Source organism: Lithobates pipiens, unplaced genomic scaffold (genome assembly GCF_037356315.1).
Source record: "Lithobates pipiens isolate NorthernLeopardFrog02 unplaced genomic scaffold, aLitPip1_a1.2 Scaffold_13, whole genome shotgun sequence".
Classification (NCBI taxonomy): domain Eukaryota; kingdom Metazoa; phylum Chordata; class Amphibia; order Anura; family Ranidae; genus Lithobates; species Lithobates pipiens.
The window spans coordinates 527,148,768-527,167,171 of NW_027507718.1; positions in this window are offsets into that span (position 1 = coordinate 527,148,768).

Below are 18,404 nucleotides of genomic sequence, written 5' to 3' on the forward strand. Positions count from 1 at the left end.
GAGGCTCAAAGGAAGGCCGTTTCAGAGGAAGTAAAAAAGATGTTAGACCTAGGGATTATTGAGGAATCGCAGAGTGAGTGGTCGAGCCCGATTGTGTTGGTACCGAAGCCCAACGGGACTCTGCGATTTTGCAATGATTTCCGGAAACTTAATGAAGTTTCCCGGTTTGATTCCTACCCCATGCCCCGGGTAGATGAGCTTATCGAGAGACTAGGTCCAGCCAGGTATATCACTACATTAGACCTTACCAAGGGGTATTGGCAAATACCGTTGACTAAGGCCGCTAGAGAGAAAACTGCTTTTTCTACCCCAGAGGGGAGTTTTCAGTACAAAAGGATGCCTTTTGGATTGCAAACTGCTCCAGCCACGTTCCAGAGAGCAATGGATAGGATTTTACGACCTCACCGGAAGTATGCCTCAGTATACTTGGACGATATAGTCATTTTTAGCAAAGACTGGGAATCGCATTTGCCCAAAGTGCAGGCAGTGCTGGACTCTCTTTGGAAGGAGGGGTTTACAATAAACCCTGAAAAATGTGCTTTGGGAATGGAGGAGGTGAAATACCTGGGCTATATCGTGGGTAGAGGGGTAGTGAAACCTCAGGTCAACAAGATAGAGGCTATGCAGAATTGGCCCCGCCCCCTCACAAAAAAGCAGGTACGTGCATTCCTGGGCATGGTGGGATACTACAGGAGGTTTGTACCCAACTTTGCCATGTTGGCGGCTCCGTTGACCGATCTGACTAAGGGTCGGAAATCGGTCATGGTGGAGTGGAATGCAGACGCTGAGAAGGCTTTTTTGGAGCTCAAGTCGGCGCTGTGCCAACACCCTGTCCTTGTAGCACCCAATTTTTCAAAAGAATTTGTTTTCCAGACTGATGCTTCCGATGTAGGATTGGGAGCGGTGTTGTCACAGGTTATTCATGGCGAGGAACACCCGATAGTCTTCCTCAGCAGGAAGTTAACACCAGCGGAGAAAAACTACGCCATAATTGAATGAGAGTGTCTGGCCATTAAGTGGGCTCTGGAATCCCTCAGATATTACCTTTTGGGAAGGAAGTTTAGGTTGATTTCTGACCATGCCCCTTTAACATGGCTGAGACAAGGAAAGGGGACTAATGCCAGGGTTACCCGGTGGTTCCTGGCACTCCAGGAATTTAAATTTGTAGTGGAGCATAGGCCCGGGAGACTGCATCAAAATGCAGATGCCCTCTCCCGAGTCCATTGTTTGAGCTCCACTGTTGCCTCCACCTCCTTGGCGTTGGGGCACAGGGGGGGGATATGTACAGGACGCCGTGGCTGGGTCCTGGAAGGACGCTATATTTCCCCTCTGTTTGGGTTGTGGTCTTTTTAAATGAATAAAATTGATTAACCCACCTGTGAAGGGAGTGCCTTTAAAAAACAAGACAGGAAGTGGTAGGGGGGTGTGGAGGAGTGGAGAACACATGGTGGATGGTGTTTGGTGTTTGTTTTTGGGTTGCAGCCACTGAAGTGGACAGCAGTGTCCTGTTTGTAAGGCTCCTGGCAGGGGAAGCTACCTGCCATCAAGATCAAGCTCTGTTTCTGATAAAGACAGCTATTCTGGACTTTGCAAGTCGGTGAGACTACAAACCTTTTTGTTTTTGGCTGCTGTAAAGCTATTTAAGTTAATAAACCCTTTGTTGTATGAAAAGCCCGTGTCCTGCGGTCTACCTGGTCCCCTGAACATTACAATATATATATATATATGAATATTTGGCTTGTGGGCTTTTAAATTAATTTTAATTAATTTAATTTTTTCTGAAATAAAATGTTTTTGATAAATAGCTGTTTAAATATCATGTGACATTAAAAAAAACTACCACCATTTTATTCTTCAGGATCTCTGCCTTCAGAAAAAATAGAATTGTTTAACCACTTGCCTACCTGGCACTTTTACCCCCTTCCTGCCCAGGCCAATTTTCAGCTTTCAGAGCTGTCACACTTTGAGTGACAATTGCGCGGTCATACAACACTGTAACCATGGGATATTTTTATCATTTTTTTCACACAGATGGAGGTTTCTTTTTGTGGTATTTAATCATTGCTGGTGTTTTATTTTTTGCTAAATAAATGAATAAAGACCAAAAACTTTGAAAAAATATATAGAAATTTCATAGTTTGTTATAACATTTTGCAAACAGGTAATTTTTCTCCTTCATTGATGTGCGCTAGTAGGTGGCACTGATGAGGCGGCACTGATGGACACTGATAGGTGGCACTGATGGGCACTGATGGGCACTGATAGGTGGCACTGAAGGTCACTGATCGTTGACACTAATAGGCAGCACTGATGGGCACTAGAAGGCAGCACTGCTGGGCACAGGTAGGTGGCACTGATGGTCACTGATAGACGACGCTGATGGGTACTGATAGGTGGCACTGATGGGCACTACTAGGTGGCACTGATAGGTGGCACTGAAGGTCACTGATGGGTGACACTAATAGGCAGCACTGATGGGCACTGGAAGGCAGCACTGATGGGCATGGGTAGGTGACACTGATGGGCACTGATAGGTGACACTGATTGGCACTGGTAGGTGGCACTGATGAGGCGGCACTGATAGGCGACAGTGATGGGCACTGATATGCAGCAGTGATGAGCATGGGTAGGTGGCACTGATGGGCACTGATAGGCAGCACTGATAGGCAGCACTTATGGGCACTGTTAGATGGCACTGATGAGACGGCACTGATAAGCGATAGTGATCGGCACTGATAGATGGAACTGATGGGCACTTATAGGTGGCACTGATAGGCAGCACTAATAGGCAGCACTGATGGGCACGGATAGGTGGCACTAATGGGCATGGGTATGTGGCACTGTTGGGCACTGATGGGCACTGATAGGTGGCACTGATGGGCACTGATAGGTGGCACTGATAGACGGCACTGAAGGATACTGATAGGCGGCACTGAGGGGCACTGGAAAGCAGCACTGATGGGCACTGATAGGTTGCATTGATGGGCACTGATGGACACTGATAGGTTGCACTAATAGGCAGCACTGATGAGGCGGCACTGATAGGCAACAGTGATGGGCACTGATAGTTGGTACTGTTGGGCGCTGATAGGTGGCATTGATGGGCACTGATAGTTGGTACTGATGGGCACTGATAGGCAGTACTAATAGGCAGCACTGATGGGCACTGCTAGGTGGCACTGATGGGAACTGATAGGCAGCACTGATGGACACTGATAGGCAGCACTGATAGGTGGCACTGATAGGCAGCACTAATAGGCAGCACTGATGGGCATGGGTTGGCAGAACTGATGGGCACTGATAGGAAACACTGATGGGCACTGATAGGTGGCACTGATGAGATGGCACTGATAGGTGATGCTGATGGGCATTGATAGGGGGCACTGATAGGCGACACTGATGGACACTGTTAGGCAGCACTGATGAGCACTAGTAGGTAGGACTGATGAGGGGGCACTGATAAGCGACACTGATGGGCACCACTAGGTGGCACTGATGGGCACCACTAGGTGGCACTGATGGGCACTGATAGGTGGCACTGATGGACAGTGATAGGCAGCACTGATGGGCACTGATAGGTGGCACTGATGAGGCGGCACTGATAAGTGACGCTAATGGGCACTGATAGGTGGCATTAATTTGCAGAAGGATTGGCACTAGATAGAGCTGAGGAGTATAGGAAATACATATCTTCTAGCAAGAGATCCAATGTAACAAGTCAGTTTCCTGTTCTTAGCTGACAGGAGGGGCACCCGGTTTGGTCTTCTGCTGCTGTAGCCCATCTGCTTCAAGTCTGGATATGTTGTGCGTTCAGACATGGTATTCTGCATATCTTGGGTGTAACAAGTGTTTTTTTTTTTAGTTACTGTTGCCTTTCTATCATCTGGAACCAGTCCGCCCATTCTCCTCTGACCTCTGACATCAACAAGGCATTTTTCCTCCACACAACTGCCGCTCACTGGATATTCTCTCTTTTTCCCACCATTCTCTGTAAACCCCGAGAGATGGTTGTGTGTGAAAATCCCCAGTAGATCATCAGTTTTTGAAATACTCAAACCAGCCCGTCTGGCACCAACAACCATGCCACGTTCAAAGTCACTTAAATCCCCCTTCTTCCTCTATTGTGATGCTCGGTTTTTAACTTCAGCAAGCCGTCTTCACCACGTCTAGATGCCATGTGATTGGCTGATTAGCAATTTGTACTACCAAGCAACTGAACAGGTGTACCTAATAAAGTGGCCGGTGAGTGTATATGTACCGTACATGCACACACAGGCACCCGGTTATTATGAACGGTGTAGAAGAGCTGCTGATCGAATGATAACTCGCTTTTTAATCTGCTTCTGCAAAGTTCGTATTAACAGCCAAAAAATGAGATTTCTCACCTCGTGATACGTGTTAAAACTGCAAGCAAACAATTTCATGTCTTAATAACACCTAAAACCTTCCACCCCACAATGACACTAAAAAGGACACTTCAAAGAGAACATGCACAGACAGAGATACAGAACTGACCTTGTTCTGAAAATGCTACTTCTCTGGCTCTCTCAAAGTCCCAGTACTGGAACCAGATTAGAGAGCCAGAGTGAAATCAGAGCTGCTGATCCCTATAAATGGTACTGCGATCCAAAGCATTGGAGTCACTGGATTGGTATGGCAGCCAGCATTTTCAGATGGAAAGCTCAGCAGTGGCAGCTATTATATTATTTATAAATAAAAATAACCCTGTATGGACCCTTCTTCTCCAGGACAGTCTAGTTTGATGATGTTTTGGGTGATAGGTGTCCCTTCCTCCTCACATGACTCATGAGCACAGCTTAGTCATGGAGTACTCTGAGTCTTAGTCCAGGAATACTCTGAGCCTTAGTCCAGGAGTACTCATAGTCTTAGTCCAGGAGTACTCTGAGCCTTAGTCCAGGAGTACTCTGAGCCTTAGTCCAGGAGTACTCTGAGCCTTAGTCCAGGAGTACTCATAGTCTTAGTCCAGGAGTACTCTGAACCTTAGTCCAGGAGTACTCTGAGTCTTAGTCCAGGAGTACTCTGAGCCTTAGTCCAGTAGTACTCTGAACCTTAGTCCAGGAGTACTCTGAGTCTTAGTCCAGGAGTACTCTGAGCCTTAGTCCAGTAGTACTCTGAACCTTAGTCCAGTAGTACTCTGAACCTTAGTCCAGGAGTACTCTGAGTCTTAGTCCAGGAGCACTCTGAGCCTTAGTCCAGGAGTACTCTGAGCCTTAGACCAGGAGTACTCTGAGCCTTAGTCCAGTAGTACTCTGAGCCTTAGTCCAGGAGTACTCATAGTCTTAGTCCAGGAGTACTCTGAGTGTTAGTCCAGGAATACTCTGAGCCTTAGTCCAGGAGTACTCTGAGCCTTAGTCCAGGAGTACTCTGAGCCTTAGTCCAGGAGTACTCTTAGTCTTAGTCCAGGAGTACTCTGAGCCTTAGTCCAGTAGTACTCTGAACCTTAGTCCAGGAGTACTCTGAGCCTTAGTCCAGGAGCACTCTGAGCCTTAGTCCAGGAATACTCTGAGCCTTAGTCCAGGAGTACTCTGAGCCTTAGTCCAGGAGTACTCTGAGCCTTAGTCCAGGAGTACTCTGAGCCTTAGTCCAGGAGTACTCTGAGCCTTAGTCCAGGAGCACTCTGAGCCTTAGTCCAGGAATACTCTGAGCCTTAGTCCAGGAGTACTCTGAGCCTTAGTCCAGTAGTACTCTGAGCCTTAGTCCAGTAGTACTCTGAGCCTTAGTCCAGGAGTACTCATAGTCTTAGTCCAGGAGTACTCTGAGTGTTAGTCCAGGAATACTCTGAGCCTTAGTCCAGGAGTACTCTGAGCCTTAGTCCAGGAGTACTCTTAGTCTTAGTCCAGGAGTACTCTGAGCCTTAGTCCAGTAGTACTCTGAACCTTAGTCCAGGAGTACTCTGAGCCTTAGTCCAGGAATACTCTGAGCCTTAGTCCAGGAGTACTCTGAGCCTTAGTCCAGGAGTACTCTTAGTCTTAGTCCAGTAGTACTCTGAGCCTTAGTCCAGTAGTACTCTGAACCTTAGTCCAGGAGTACTCTGAGTCTTAGTCCAGGAGTACTCTGAGTCTTAGTCCAGGAGTACTCTGAGTCTTAGTCCAGGAGTACTCTGAGTCTTAGTCCAGGAGTACTCTGAGTCTTAGTCCAGGAGTACTCTGAGTCTTAGTCCAGGAGTACTCTGAGTCTTAGTCCAGGAGTACTCTGAGTCTTAGTCCAGGAGTACTCTTAGTCTTAGTCCAGGAGTACTCTGAGCCTTAGTCCAGTAGTACTCTGAACCTTAGTCCAGGAGTACTCTGAGCCTTAGTCCAGGAATACTCTGAGCCTTAGTCCAGGAGTACTCTGAGCCTTAGTCCAGGAGTACTCTTAGTCTTAGTCCAGGAGTACTCTTAGTCTTAGTCCAGTAGTACTCTGAGCCTTAGTCCAGTAGTACTCTGAACCTTAGTCCAGGAGTACTCTGAGTCTTAGTCCAGGAGTACTCTGAGTCTTAGTCCAGGAGTACTCTGAGTCTTAGTCCAGGAGTACTCTGAGTCTTAGTCCAGGAGTACTCTGAGTCTTAGTCCAGGAGTACTCTGAGTCTTAGTCCAGGAGTACTCTGAGTCTTAGTCCAGGAGTACTCTGAGTCTTAGTCCAGGAGTACTCTGAGTCTTAGTCCAGGAGTACTCTTAGTCTTAGTCCAGGAGTACTCTTAGTCTTAGTCCAGGAGTACTCTTAGTCTTAGTCCAGGAGTACTCTGAGTCTTAGTCCAGGAGTACTCTGAGTCTTAGTCCAGGAATACTCTGAACCTTAGTCCAGGAGTACTCTTAGTCTTAGTCCAGGAGTACTCTGAGCCTTAGACCAGGAGTACTCTGAGCCTTAGTCCAGGAGTACTCTGAGCCTTAGTCCAGGAGTACTCTGAGCCTTAGTCCAGTAGTACTCTGAGCCTTAGTCCAGTAGTACTCTGAGCCTTAGTCCAGTAGTACTCTGAGCCTTAGTCCAGTAGTACTCTGAGCCTTAGTCCAGTAGTACTCTGAGCCTTAGTCCAGTAGTACTCTGAGCCTTAGTCCAGGAGTACTCTGAGTCTTAGTCCAGGAGTACTCTGAGTCTTAGTCCAGGAGCACTCTGAGCCTTAGTCCAGGAATACTCTGAACCTTAGTCCAGGAGTACTCTGAGCCTTAGACCAGGAGTACTCTGAGCCTTAGTCCAGGAGTACTCTGAGCCTTAGTCCAGGAGTACTCTGAGCCTTAGTCCAGTAGTACTCTGAGCCTTAGTCCAGTAGTACTCTGAGCCTTAGTCCAGGAGTACTCTGAGCCTTAGTCCAGGAGTACTCTGAGCCTTAGTCCAGGAGTACTCTTAGTCTTAGTCCAGGAGTACTCTGAGCCTTAGTCCAGGAGTACTCTGAGCCTTAGTCCAGGAATACTCTGAGCCTTAGTCCAGGAATACTCTGAGCCTTAGTCCAGGAGTACTCTTAGTCTTAGTCCAGGAGTACTCTGAGCCTTACTCCAGGAGTACTCTGAGCCTTAATCCAGGAATACTCTGAGCCTTAGTCCATGAGTACTCATAGTCTTAGTCCAGGAGCACTCTGAGCCTTAGTCCAGGAATACTCTGAGCCTTAGTCCAGGAGTACTCTGAGCCTTAGACCAGGAGTACTCTTAGTCTTAGTCCAGGAGTACTCTGAGCCTTAGACCAGGAGTACTCTGAGCCTTAGTCCAGGAGTACTCTGAGCCTTAGTCCAGGAGTACTCTGAGTCTTAGTCCAGGAGTACTCTGAGCCATAGTCCAGGAGTACTCTGAGCCCTAGTCCATGAATACTCTGAGCCTTAGTCCAGGAGTACTCTGAGTCTTAGTCCAGGAATACTCTGAGCATTAGTCCAGGAGTACTCTGAGCCTTAGTCCAGAAGTACTCTTAGTCTTAGTCCAGGAGTACTCTGAGCCTTAGTCCAGGAGTACTCTGAGCCTTAGTCCAGTAGTACTCTGAACCTTAGTCCAGGAGTACTCTGAGTCTTAGTCCAGGGGTACTCTGAGTCTTAGTCCAGGAGTACTCTGAGTCTTAGTCCAGGAGTACTCTGAGTCTTAGTCCAGGAGTACTCTGAGTCTTAGTCCAGGAGTACTCTGAGTCTTAGTCCAGGAGTACTCTGAGTCTTAGTCCAGGAGTACTCTGAGTCTTAGTCCAGGAGTACTCTGAGTCTTAGTCCAGGAGTACTCTGAGTCTTAGTCCAGGAGTACTCTGAGTCTTAGTCCAGGAGTACTCTGAGTCTTAGTCCAGGAGTACTCTGAGTCTTAGTCCAGGAGTACTCTGAGTCTTAGTCCAGGAGTACTCTGAGTCTTAGTCCAGGAGTACTCTGAGTCTTAGTCCAGGAGTACTCTGAGTCTTAGTCCAGGAGTACTCTGAGTCTTAGTCCAGGAGTACTCTGAGTCTTAGTCCAGGAGTACTCTGAGCCTTAGTCCAGGAGCACTCTGAGCCTTAGTCCAGGAGCACTCTGAACCTTAGTCCAGGAGTACTCTGAGCCTTAGACCAGGAGTACTCTGAGCCTTAGTCCAGGAGTACTCTGAGCCTTAGTCCAGGAGTACTCTGAGCCTTAGTCCAGGAGTACTCTGAGCCTTAGTCCAGGAGTACTCTGAGCCTTAGTCCAGGAGTACTCATAGTCTTAGTCCAGGAGTACTCTGAGTCTTAGTCCAGGAATACTCTGAGCCTTAGTCCAGGAGTACTCTGAGGCCGCGTACACACGGGCGGACTGTTGGCTCAACTTTGTCCGCTGAACAGTGTTTAAGCGGACAGTCCGCTCGTGTGTGGGGCTTCAGCGGACAGTTTCAGCGGACAGTTTGACGAACAAAGTTTTTCGGAAATTCCGAAAAACTGTCCGCTGAAACTTGGTTTGAGCGAACAGTCCGCCCGTGTGTAGGCCACTTTCGAAATGAGCAAACTGTTCCCGCTCGGAGGGAAGTCTGCTCATTTCGAGCGCGTGTCAAGGTAGGCGGGGCCCGCGACGGAGACGTCGCGGGCTCCGCCGCCTGGAATGGACTTAAAGGGGAACCTCAACGCCGAAAAAAATCGGCGTGGGGGTCCCCCCAAAGTCCACAACAGACCCTTGTCCGAGCACGCTACCCGGCCGGCCAGGAAAGGGGGGCGAGCGAGCGCCCCCCCCTCCTGAGCCGTACCAGGCCGCATGCCCTCAACATGGGGGGTGCCTTGGGGAAGGGGGGGCCGCACGGCCCCCCCCACCCCAAAGCACCTTGTCCCCATGTTGATGAGGACAAGGGCCTCTTCCCGACAACCCTGGCCGTTGGTTGTCGGGGTCTGCGGGCGGGGGGCTTATCGGAATCCGGGAGCCCCCTTTAATAAGGGGGCCCCCGGATACCGGCCCCCCACCCTATGTGAATGAGTATGGGGTACAATGTACCCCTACCCATTCACCTGTAAAATAAAAGTACCCAAAAAAAAAACACAACGCACGAGATAAAATATTTTATTGCACAGCTCCGGGGGTCTTCCGTCTTCGGGGGTCTTCTCGCCGGACTCCTCCGCTATCTTCTTGTAGCTCTTTTGCTAGCGGAGGAGTCTGGCTTTCTTCCTCCCCGCCGCCGGCCTCTTCTCCCGACTTCGGGGGTCTTGTCCCCCTCTTCGGTTCTTCTGCCGGGCCACCGCGCCTTCTTATAGCTCTTTTGCAGGCGGTGGCCCGGTCTTCTGTCGCCGCTGTTGCCGCTGTCGCCGCCGCCTTCCGTTCTTCTTCTTCTTCTTCTTCTTCTTCTTCTTCTTCTTCTTCTTGTTCTTGTTCTTGTTCTTCTTCTTCTTCTTCTTCTTCTTCTTCTTCTTGTTCTTGTTCTTGTTCTTGTTCTTGTTCTTGTTCTTGTTCTTGTTCTTGTTCTTGTTCTTGTTCTTGTTCTTGTTCTTGTTCTTGTTCTTCTTGTTCTTGTTCTTGTTCTTGTTCTTGTTCTTGTTCTTCTTGTTCTTGTTCTTGTTCTTCTTGTTCTTGTTCTTCTTGTTCTTCTTGTTCTTCTTGTTCTTGTTCTTGTTCTTGTTCTTCTTGTTCTTGTTCTTGTTCTTGTTCTTGTTCTTGTTCTTCTTGTTCTTGTTCTTGTTCTTCTTGTTCTTCTTGTTCTTCTTGTTCTTCTTGTTCTTCTTGTTCTTCTTGTTCTTCTTGTTCTTCTTGTTCTTGTTCTTGTTCTTCTTGTTCTTCTTGTTCTTGTTCTTCTTGTTCTTGTTCTTCTTGTTCTTGTTCTTGTTCTTGTTCTTGTTCTTCTTGTTCTTGTTCTTCTTGTTCTTGTTCTTCTTGTTCTTGTTCTTCTTGTTCTTGTTCTTCTTGTTCTTGTTCTTGTTCTTCTTGTTCTTGTTCTTCTTGTTCTTCTTGTTCTTCTTGTTCTTCTTGTTCTTCTTGTTCTTCTTGTTGTTCTTGTTCTTGTTCTTGTTCTTCTTGTTCTTCTTGTTCTTCTTGTTCTTCTTGTTCTTCTTGTTCTTGTTCTTGTTCTTGTTCTTGTTCTTCTTGTTCTTGTTCTTGTTCTTGTTCTTGTTCTTCTTGTTCTTGTTCTTCTTGTTCTTGTTCTTCTTGTTCTTGTTCTTGTTGTTCTTGTTGTTCTTCTTGTTCTTCTTGTTCTTGTTCTTGTTGTTCTTGTTGTTCTTCTTGTTCTTCTTGTTCTTCTTGTTCTTCTTGTTCTTCTTGTTCTTGTTCTTGTTCTTGTTCTTCTTGTTCTTGTTCTTCTTGTTCTTGTTCTTCTTGTTCTTGTTCTTCTTGTTCTTGTTCTTGTTCTTCTTGTTCTTGTTCTTCTTGTTCTTCTTGTTCTTGTTCTTCTTGTTCTTCTTGTTCTTCTTGTTCTTCTTGTTCTTCTTGTTCTTCTTGTTCTTCTTGTTCTTGTTCTTGTTCTTGTTCTTGTTCTTCTTGTTCTTGTTCTTCTTGTTCTTCTTGTTCTTGTTCTTGTTCTTCTTGTTCTTCTTGTTCTTCTTGTTCTTCTTGTTCTTCTTGTTCTTCTTGTTCTTGTTCTTGTTCTTGTTCTTCTTGTTCTTGTTCTTCTTGTTCTTGTTCTTCTTGTTCTTGTTCTTCTTGTTCTTCTTGTTCTTCTTGTTCTTGTTCTTGTTCTTGTTCTTGTTCTTGTTCTTGTTCTTGTTCTTCTTGTTCTTGTTCTTCTTGTTCTTGTTCTTCTTGTTCTTGTTCTTCTTGTTCTTCTTGTTCTTCTTGTTCTTCTTGTTCTTCTTGTTCTTCTTGTTCTTCTTGTTCTTCTTGTTCTTCTTGTTCTTGTTCTTGTTCTTGTTCTTGTTCTTGTTCTTGTTCTTCTTGTTCTTGTTCTTCTTGTTCTTGTTCTTCTTGTTCTTGTTCTTGTTCTTCTTGTTCTTCTTGTTCTTGTTCTTCTTGTTCTTCTTGTTCTTCTTGTTCTTGTTCTTCTTGTTCTTCTTGTTCTTCTTGTTCTTCTTGTTCTTCTTGTTCTTCTTGTTCTTCTTGTTCTTCTTGTTCTTCTTGTTCTTCTTGTTCTTGTTCTTGTTCTTGTTCTTCTTGTTCTTGTTCTTGTTCTTCTTGTTCTTCTTGTTCTTCTTGTTCTTGTTCTTGTTCTTCTTGTTCTTCTTGTTCTTCTTGTTCTTCTTGTTCTTCTTGTTCTTCTTGTTCTTCTTGTTCTTCTTGTTCTTGTTCTTGTTCTTGTTCTTGTTCTTCTTGTTCTTGTTCTTCTTGTTCTTGTTCTTCTTGTTCTTCTTGTTCTTCTTGTTCTTCTTGTTCTTCTTGTTCTTCTTGTTCTTCTTGTTCTTCTTGTTCTTCTTGTTCTTGTTCTTCTTGTTCTTCTTGTTCTTCTTGTTCTTGTTCTTCTTGTTCTTCTTGTTCTTCTTGTTCTTCTTGTTCTTCTTGTTCTTCTTGTTCTTCTTGTTCTTCTTGTTCTTCTTGTTCTTGTTCTTGTTCTTCTTGTTCTTGTTCTTGTTCTTGTTCTTCTTGTTCTTGTTCTTGTTCTTCTTGTTCTTGTTCTTCTTGTTCTTGTTCTTCTTGTTCTTCTTGTTCTTCTTGTTCTTCTTGTTCTTGTTCTTCTTGTTCTTGTTCTTCTTGTTCTTCTTGTTCTTCTTGTTCTTCTTGTTCTTCTTGTTCTTCTTGTTCTTCTTGTTCTTCTTGTTCTTCTTGTTCTTCTTGTTCTTCTTGTTCTTCTTGTTCTTCTTGTTCTTCTTGTTCTTCTTGTTCTTGTTCTTGTTCTTGTTCTTCTTGTTCTTGTTCTTGTTCTTCTTGTTCTTCTTGTTCTTCTTGTTCTTGTTCTTCTTGTTCTTCTTGTTCTTGTTCTTGTTCTTCTTGTTCTTCTTGTTCTTCTTGTTCTTCTTGTTCTTCTTGTTCTTCTTGTTCTTCTTGTTCTTCTTGTTCTTGTTCTTCTTGTTCTTCTTGTTCTTCTTGTTCTTCTTGTTCTTCTTGTTCTTCTTGTTCTTGTTCTTCTTGTTCTTCTTGTTCTTCTTGTTCTTCTTGTTCTTCTTGTTCTTGTTCTTCTTGTTCTTGTTCTTGTTCTTGTTCTTGTTCTTGTTCTTCTTGTTCTTGTTCTTGTTCTTGTTCTTGTTCTTCTTGTTCTTGTTCTTGTTCTTCTTGTTCTTGTTCTTCTTGTTCTTCTTGTTCTTCTTGTTCTTCTTGTTCTTGTTCTTCTTGTTCTTGTTCTTCTTGTTCTTCTTGTTCTTCTTGTTCTTCTTGTTCTTCTTGTTCTTCTTGTTCTTCTTGTTCTTGTTCTTGTTCTTGTTCTTCTTGTTCTTCTTGTTCTTCTTGTTGTTCTTGTTCTTCTTGTTCTTCTTGTTCTTCTTGTTCTTCTTGTTCTTCTTGTTCTTCTTGTTCTTCTTGTTCTTCTTGTTCTTCTTGTTCTTGTTCTTCTTGTTCTTCTTGTTCTTGTTCTTCTTGTTCTTCTTGTTCTTGTTCTTCTTGTTCTTCTTGTTCTTGTTCTTCTTGTTCTTCTTGTTCTTCTTGTTCTTGTTCTTCTTGTTCTTGTTCTTCTTGTTCTTGTTCTTCTTGTTCTTCTTGTTCTTGTTCTTCTTGTTCTTCTTGTTCTTCTTGTTCTTGTTCTTCTTGTTCTTGTTCTTCTTGTTCTTCTTGTTCTTCTTGTTCTTCTTGTTCTTCTTGTTCTTCTTGTTCTTGTTCTTCTTGTTCTTGTTCTTCTTGTTCTTGTTCTTCTTGTTCTTCTTGTTCTTCTTGTTCTTCTTGTTCTTGTTCTTCTTGTTCTTGTTCTTCTTGTTCTTCTTGTTCTTCTTGTTCTTCTTGTTCTTCTTGTTCTTGTTCTTGTTCTTGTTCTTCTTGTTCTTCTTGTTCTTCTTGTTCTTCTTGTTCTTCTTGTTCTTGTTCTTGTTCTTGTTCTTCTTGTTCTTCTTGTTCTTCTTGTTGTTCTTGTTCTTCTTGTTCTTCTTGTTCTTCTTGTTCTTCTTGTTCTTCTTGTTCTTGTTCTTCTTGTTCTTGTTCTTCTTGTTCTTGTTCTTCTTGTTCTTCTTGTTCTTGTTCTTCTTGTTCTTCTTGTTCTTCTTGTTCTTGTTCTTCTTGTTCTTGTTCTTGTTCTTCTTGTTCTTCTTGTTCTTCTTGTTCTTCTTGTTCTTCTTGTTCTTCTTGTTCTTCTTGTTCTTGTTCTTCTTGTTCTTGTTCTTCTTGTTCTTGTTCTTGTTCTTCTTGTTCTTGTTCTTGTTCTTCTTGTTCTTCTTGTTCTTCTTGTTCTTCTTGTTCTTCTTGTTCTTCTTGTTCTTCTTGTTCTTCTTGTTCTTCTTGTTCTTGTTCTTCTTGTTCTTCTTGTTCTTGTTCTTCTTGTTCTTGTTCTTCTTGTTCTTGTTCTTGTTCTTGTTCTTCTTGTTCTTGTTCTTCTTGTTCTTGTTCTTCTTGTTCTTGTTCTTGTTCTTGTTCTTGTTCTTCTTGTTCTTCTTGTTCTTCTTGTTCTTCTTGTTCTTCTTGTTCTTCTTGTTCTTCTTGTTCTTCTTGTTCTTGTTCTTCTTGTTCTTGTTCTTCTTGTTCTTGTTCTTCTTGTTCTTCTTGTTCTTCTTGTTCTTCTTGTTCTTGTTCTTCTTGTTCTTCTTGTTCTTCTTGTTCTTCTTGTTCTTCTTGTTCTTCTTGTTCTTCTTGTTCTTCTTGTTCTTCTTGTTCTTCTTGTTCTTGTTCTTCTTGTTCTTGTTCTTCTTGTTCTTGTTCTTCTTGTTCTTGTTCTTGTTCTTGTTCTTGTTCTTGTTCTTGTTCTTGTTCTTGTTCTTCTTGTTCTTGTTCTTGTTCTTCTTGTTCTTGTTCTTGTTCTTGTTCTTGTTCTTCTTGTTCTTGTTCTTCTTGTTCTTGTTCTTGTTCTTGTTCTTCTTGTTCTTGTTCTTGTTCTTCTTGTTCTTGTTCTTGTTCTTGTTCTTGTTCTTCTTGTTCTTGTTCTTCTTGTTCTTGTTCTTGTTCTTGTTCTTCTTGTTCTTGTTCTTGTTCTTGTTCTTCTTGTTCTTGTTCTTGTTCTTCTTGTTCTTGTTCTTCTTGTTCTTCTTGTTCTTGTTCTTCTTGTTCTTCTTGTTCTTCTTGTTCTTCTTGTTCTTCTTGTTCTTCTTGTTCTTGTTCTTGTTCTTCTTGTTCTTGTTCTTCTTGTTCTTGTTCTTGTTCTTCTTGTTCTTGTTCTTCTTGTTCTTGTTCTTGTTCTTCTTGTTCTTCTTGTTCTTGTTCTTGTTCTTGTTCTTCTTGTTCTTCTTGTTCTTCTTGTTCTTCTTGTTCTTCTTGTTCTTCTTGTTCTTGTTCTTCTTGTTCTTGTTCTTCTTGTTCTTGTTCTTGTTCTTCTTGTTCTTGTTCTTGTTCTTGTTCTTCTTGTTCTTCTTGTTCTTCTTGTTCTTCTTGTTCTTCTTGTTCTTCTTGTTCTTGTTCTTCTTGTTCTTGTTCTTCTTGTTCTTGTTCTTGTTCTTGTTCTTCTTGTTCTTGTTCTTCTTGTTCTTGTTCTTCTTGTTCTTGTTCTTCTTGTTCTTGTTCTTCTTGTTCTTCTTGTTCTTCTTGTTCTTCTTGTTCTTCTTGTTCTTCTTGTTCTTCTTGTTCTTCTTGTTCTTCTTGTTCTTGTTCTTCTTGTTCTTCTTGTTCTTCTTGTTCTTCTTGTTCTTCTTGTTCTTCTTGTTCTTGTTCTTCTTGTTCTTGTTCTTGTTCTTCTTGTTCTTCTTGTTCTTCTTGTTCTTCTTGTTCTTCTTGTTCTTCTTGTTCTTCTTGTTCTTGTTCTTCTTGTTCTTGTTCTTGTTCTTCTTCTTGTTCTTGTTCTTCTTGTTCTTGTTCTTCTTGTTCTTGTTCTTCTTGTTCTTGTTCTTGTTCTTCTTCTTGTTCTTGTTCTTCTTGTTCTTGTTCTTCTTGTTCTTGTTCTTCTTGTTCTTGTTCTTGTTCTTCTTGTTCTTCTTGTTCTTGTTCTTGTTCTTCTTGTTCTTGTTCTTCTTGTTCTTGTTCTTGTTCTTGTTCTTCTTGTTCTTCTTGTTCTTCTTGTTCTTGTTCTTCTTGTTCTTCTTGTTCTTCTTGTTCTTCTTGTTCTTGTTCTTCTTGTTCTTGTTCTTCTTGTTCTTGTTCTTGTTCTTCTTGTTCTTCTTGTTCTTGTTCTTGTTCTTCTTGTTCTTGTTCTTGTTCTTCTTGTTCTTCTTGTTCTTGTTCTTGTTCTTCTTGTTCTTCTTGTTCTTGTTCTTCTTGTTCTTCTTGTTCTTCTTGTTCTTCTTGTTCTTGTTCTTCTTGTTCTTCTTGTTCTTCTTGTTCTTGTTCTTCTTGTTCTTGTTCTTCTTGTTCTTCTTGTTCTTCTTGTTCTTCTTGTTCTTGTTCTTGTTCTTCTTGTTCTTCTTGTTCTTCTTGTTCTTCTTGTTCTTCTTGTTCTTCTTGTTCTTGTTCTTGTTCTTCTTGTTCTTCTTGTTCTTCTTGTTCTTGTTCTTCTTGTTCTTCTTGTTCTTCTTGTTCTTCTTGTTCTTCTTGTTCTTCTTGTTCTTGTTCTTCTTGTTCTTGTTCTTGTTCTTCTTGTTCTTGTTCTTGTTCTTCTTGTTCTTGTTCTTCTTGTTCTTGTTCTTGTTCTTCTTGTTGTTCTTGTTCTTCTTGTTCTTCTTGTTCTTCTTGTTCTTCTTGTTCTTGTTCTTCTTGTTCTTGTTCTTGTTCTTCTTGTTCTTCTTGTTCTTCTTGTTCTTGTTCTTGTTCTTGTTCTTCTTGTTCTTGTTCTTCTTGTTCTTCTTGTTCTTCTTGTTCTTGTTCTTGTTCTTCTTGTTCTTCTTGTTCTTCTTGTTCTTCTTGTTCTTCTTGTTCTTCTTGTTCTTCTTGTTCTTGTTCTTGTTCTTCTTGTTCTTCTTGTTCTTCTTGTTCTTCTTGTTCTTGTTCTTCTTGTTCTTGTTCTTGTTCTTCTTGTTCTTCTTGTTCTTCTTGTTCTTCTTGTTCTTCTTGTTCTTCTTGTTCTTCTTGTTCTTGTTCTTGTTCTTCTTGTTCTTCTTGTTCTTCTTGTTCTTGTTCTTCTTGTTCTTGTTCTTGTTCTTCTTGTTCTTCTTGTTCTTCTTGTTCTTCTTGTTCTTGTTCTTGTTCTTGTTCTTCTTGTTCTTGTTCTTCTTGTTCTTCTTGTTCTTCTTGTTCTTCTTGTTCTTCTTGTTCTTGTTCTTCTTGTTCTTGTTCTTCTTGTTCTTGTTCTTGTTCTTGTTCTTGTTCTTGTTCTTCTTGTTCTTGTTCTTCTTGTTCTTGTTCTTCTTGTTCTTGTTCTTGTTCTTCTTGTTCTTGTTCTTCTTGTTCTTGTTCTTGTTCTTCTTGTTCTTGTTCTTCTTGTTCTTGTTCTTCTTGTTCTTGTTCTTCTTGTTCTTGTTCTTCTTGTTCTTGTTCTTGTTCTTCTTGTTCTTGTTCTTCTTGTTCTTGTTCTTGTTCTTCTTGTTCTTGTTCTTCTTGTTCTTGTTCTTCTTGTTCTTGTTCTTCTTGTTCTTGTTCTTCTTGTTCTTGTTCTTGTTCTTCTTGTTCTTGTTCTTCTTGTTCTTGTTCTTGTTCTTCTTGTTCTTCTTGTTCTTCTTGTTCTTGTTCTTGTTCTTGTTCTTCTTGTTCTTCTTGTTCTTCTTGTTCTTCTTGTTCTTCTTGTTCTTCTTGTTCTTCTTGTTCTTCTTGTTCTTCTTGTTCTTCTTGTTCTTCTTGTTCTTCTTGTTCTTGTTCTTGTTCTTGTTCTTCTTGTTCTTGTTCTTCTTGTTCTTGTTCTTCTTGTTCTTCTTGTTCTTCTTGTTCTTCTTGTTCTTCTTGTTCTTCTTGTTCTTGTTCTTCTTGTTCTTGTTCTTCTTGTTCTTCTTGTTCTTCTTGTTCTTCTTGTTCTTCTTGTTCTTCTTGTTCTTCTTGTTCTTCTTGTTCTTCTTGTTCTTCTTGTTCTTCTTGTTGTTCTTGTTCTTGTTCTTGTTCTTCTTGTTCTTCTTGTTCTTCTTGTTCTTCTTGTTCTTCTTGTTCTTCTTGTTCTTCTTGTTCTTGTTCTTGTTCTTCTTGTTCTTCTTGTTCTTCTTGTTCTTCTTGTTCTTGTTCTTGTTCTTCTTGTTCTTGTTCTTCTTGTTCTTCTTGTTCTTCTTGTTCTTGTTCTTGTTCTTGTTCTTCTTGTTCTTGTTCTTGTTCTTCTTGTTCTTCTTGTTCTTCTTGTTCTTGTTCTTCTTGTTCTTCTTGTTCTTCTTGTTCTTCTTGTTCTTCTTGTTCTTCTTGTTCTTCTTGTTCTTCTTGTTCTTGTTCTTGTTCTTCTTGTTCTTCTTGTTCTTCTTGTTCTTCTTGTTCTTCTTGTTCTTGTTCTTGTTCTTGTTCTTGTTCTTGTTCTTGTTCTTCTTGTTCTTGTTCTTGTTCTTGTTCTTGTTCTTGTTCTTCTTGTTCTTGTTCTTCTTGTTCTTCTTGTTCTTCTTGTTCTTCTTGTTCTTCTTGTTCTTCTTGTTCTTCTTGTTCTTGTTCTTGTTCTTGTTCTTGTTCTTGTTCTTCTTGTTCTTGTTCTTCTTGTTCTTGTTCTTCTTGTTCTTGTTCTTCTTGTTCTTCTTGTTCTTGTTCTTGTTCTTGTTCTTGTTCTTGTTCTTGTTCTTCTTGTTCTTGTTCTTCTTGTTCTTGTTCTTCTTGTTCTTGTTCTTCTTGTTCTTGTTCTTGTTCTTCTTGTTCTTGTTCTTCTTGTTCTTCTTGTTCTTCTTGTTCTTGTTCTTGTTCTTGTTCTTCTTGTTCTTGTTCTTCTTGTTCTTGTTCTTCTTGTTCTTCTTGTTCTTCTTGTTCTTGTTCTTCTTGTTCTTGTTCTTCTTGTTCTTGTTCTTCTTGTTCTTGTTCTTCTTGTTCTTCTTGTTCTTCTTGTTCTTCTTGTTCTTGTTCTTCTTGTTCTTGTTCTTCTTGTTCTTCTTGTTCTTCTTGTTCTTGTTCTTGTTCTTCTTGTTCTTCTTGTTCTTCTTGTTGTTCTTGTTCTTCTTGTTCTTCTTGTTCTTCTTGTTGTTCTTGTTCTTGTTCTTGTTCTTGTTCTTCTTGTTCTTGTTCTTGTTCTTGTTCTTGTTCTTGTTCTTCTTGTTCTTGTTCT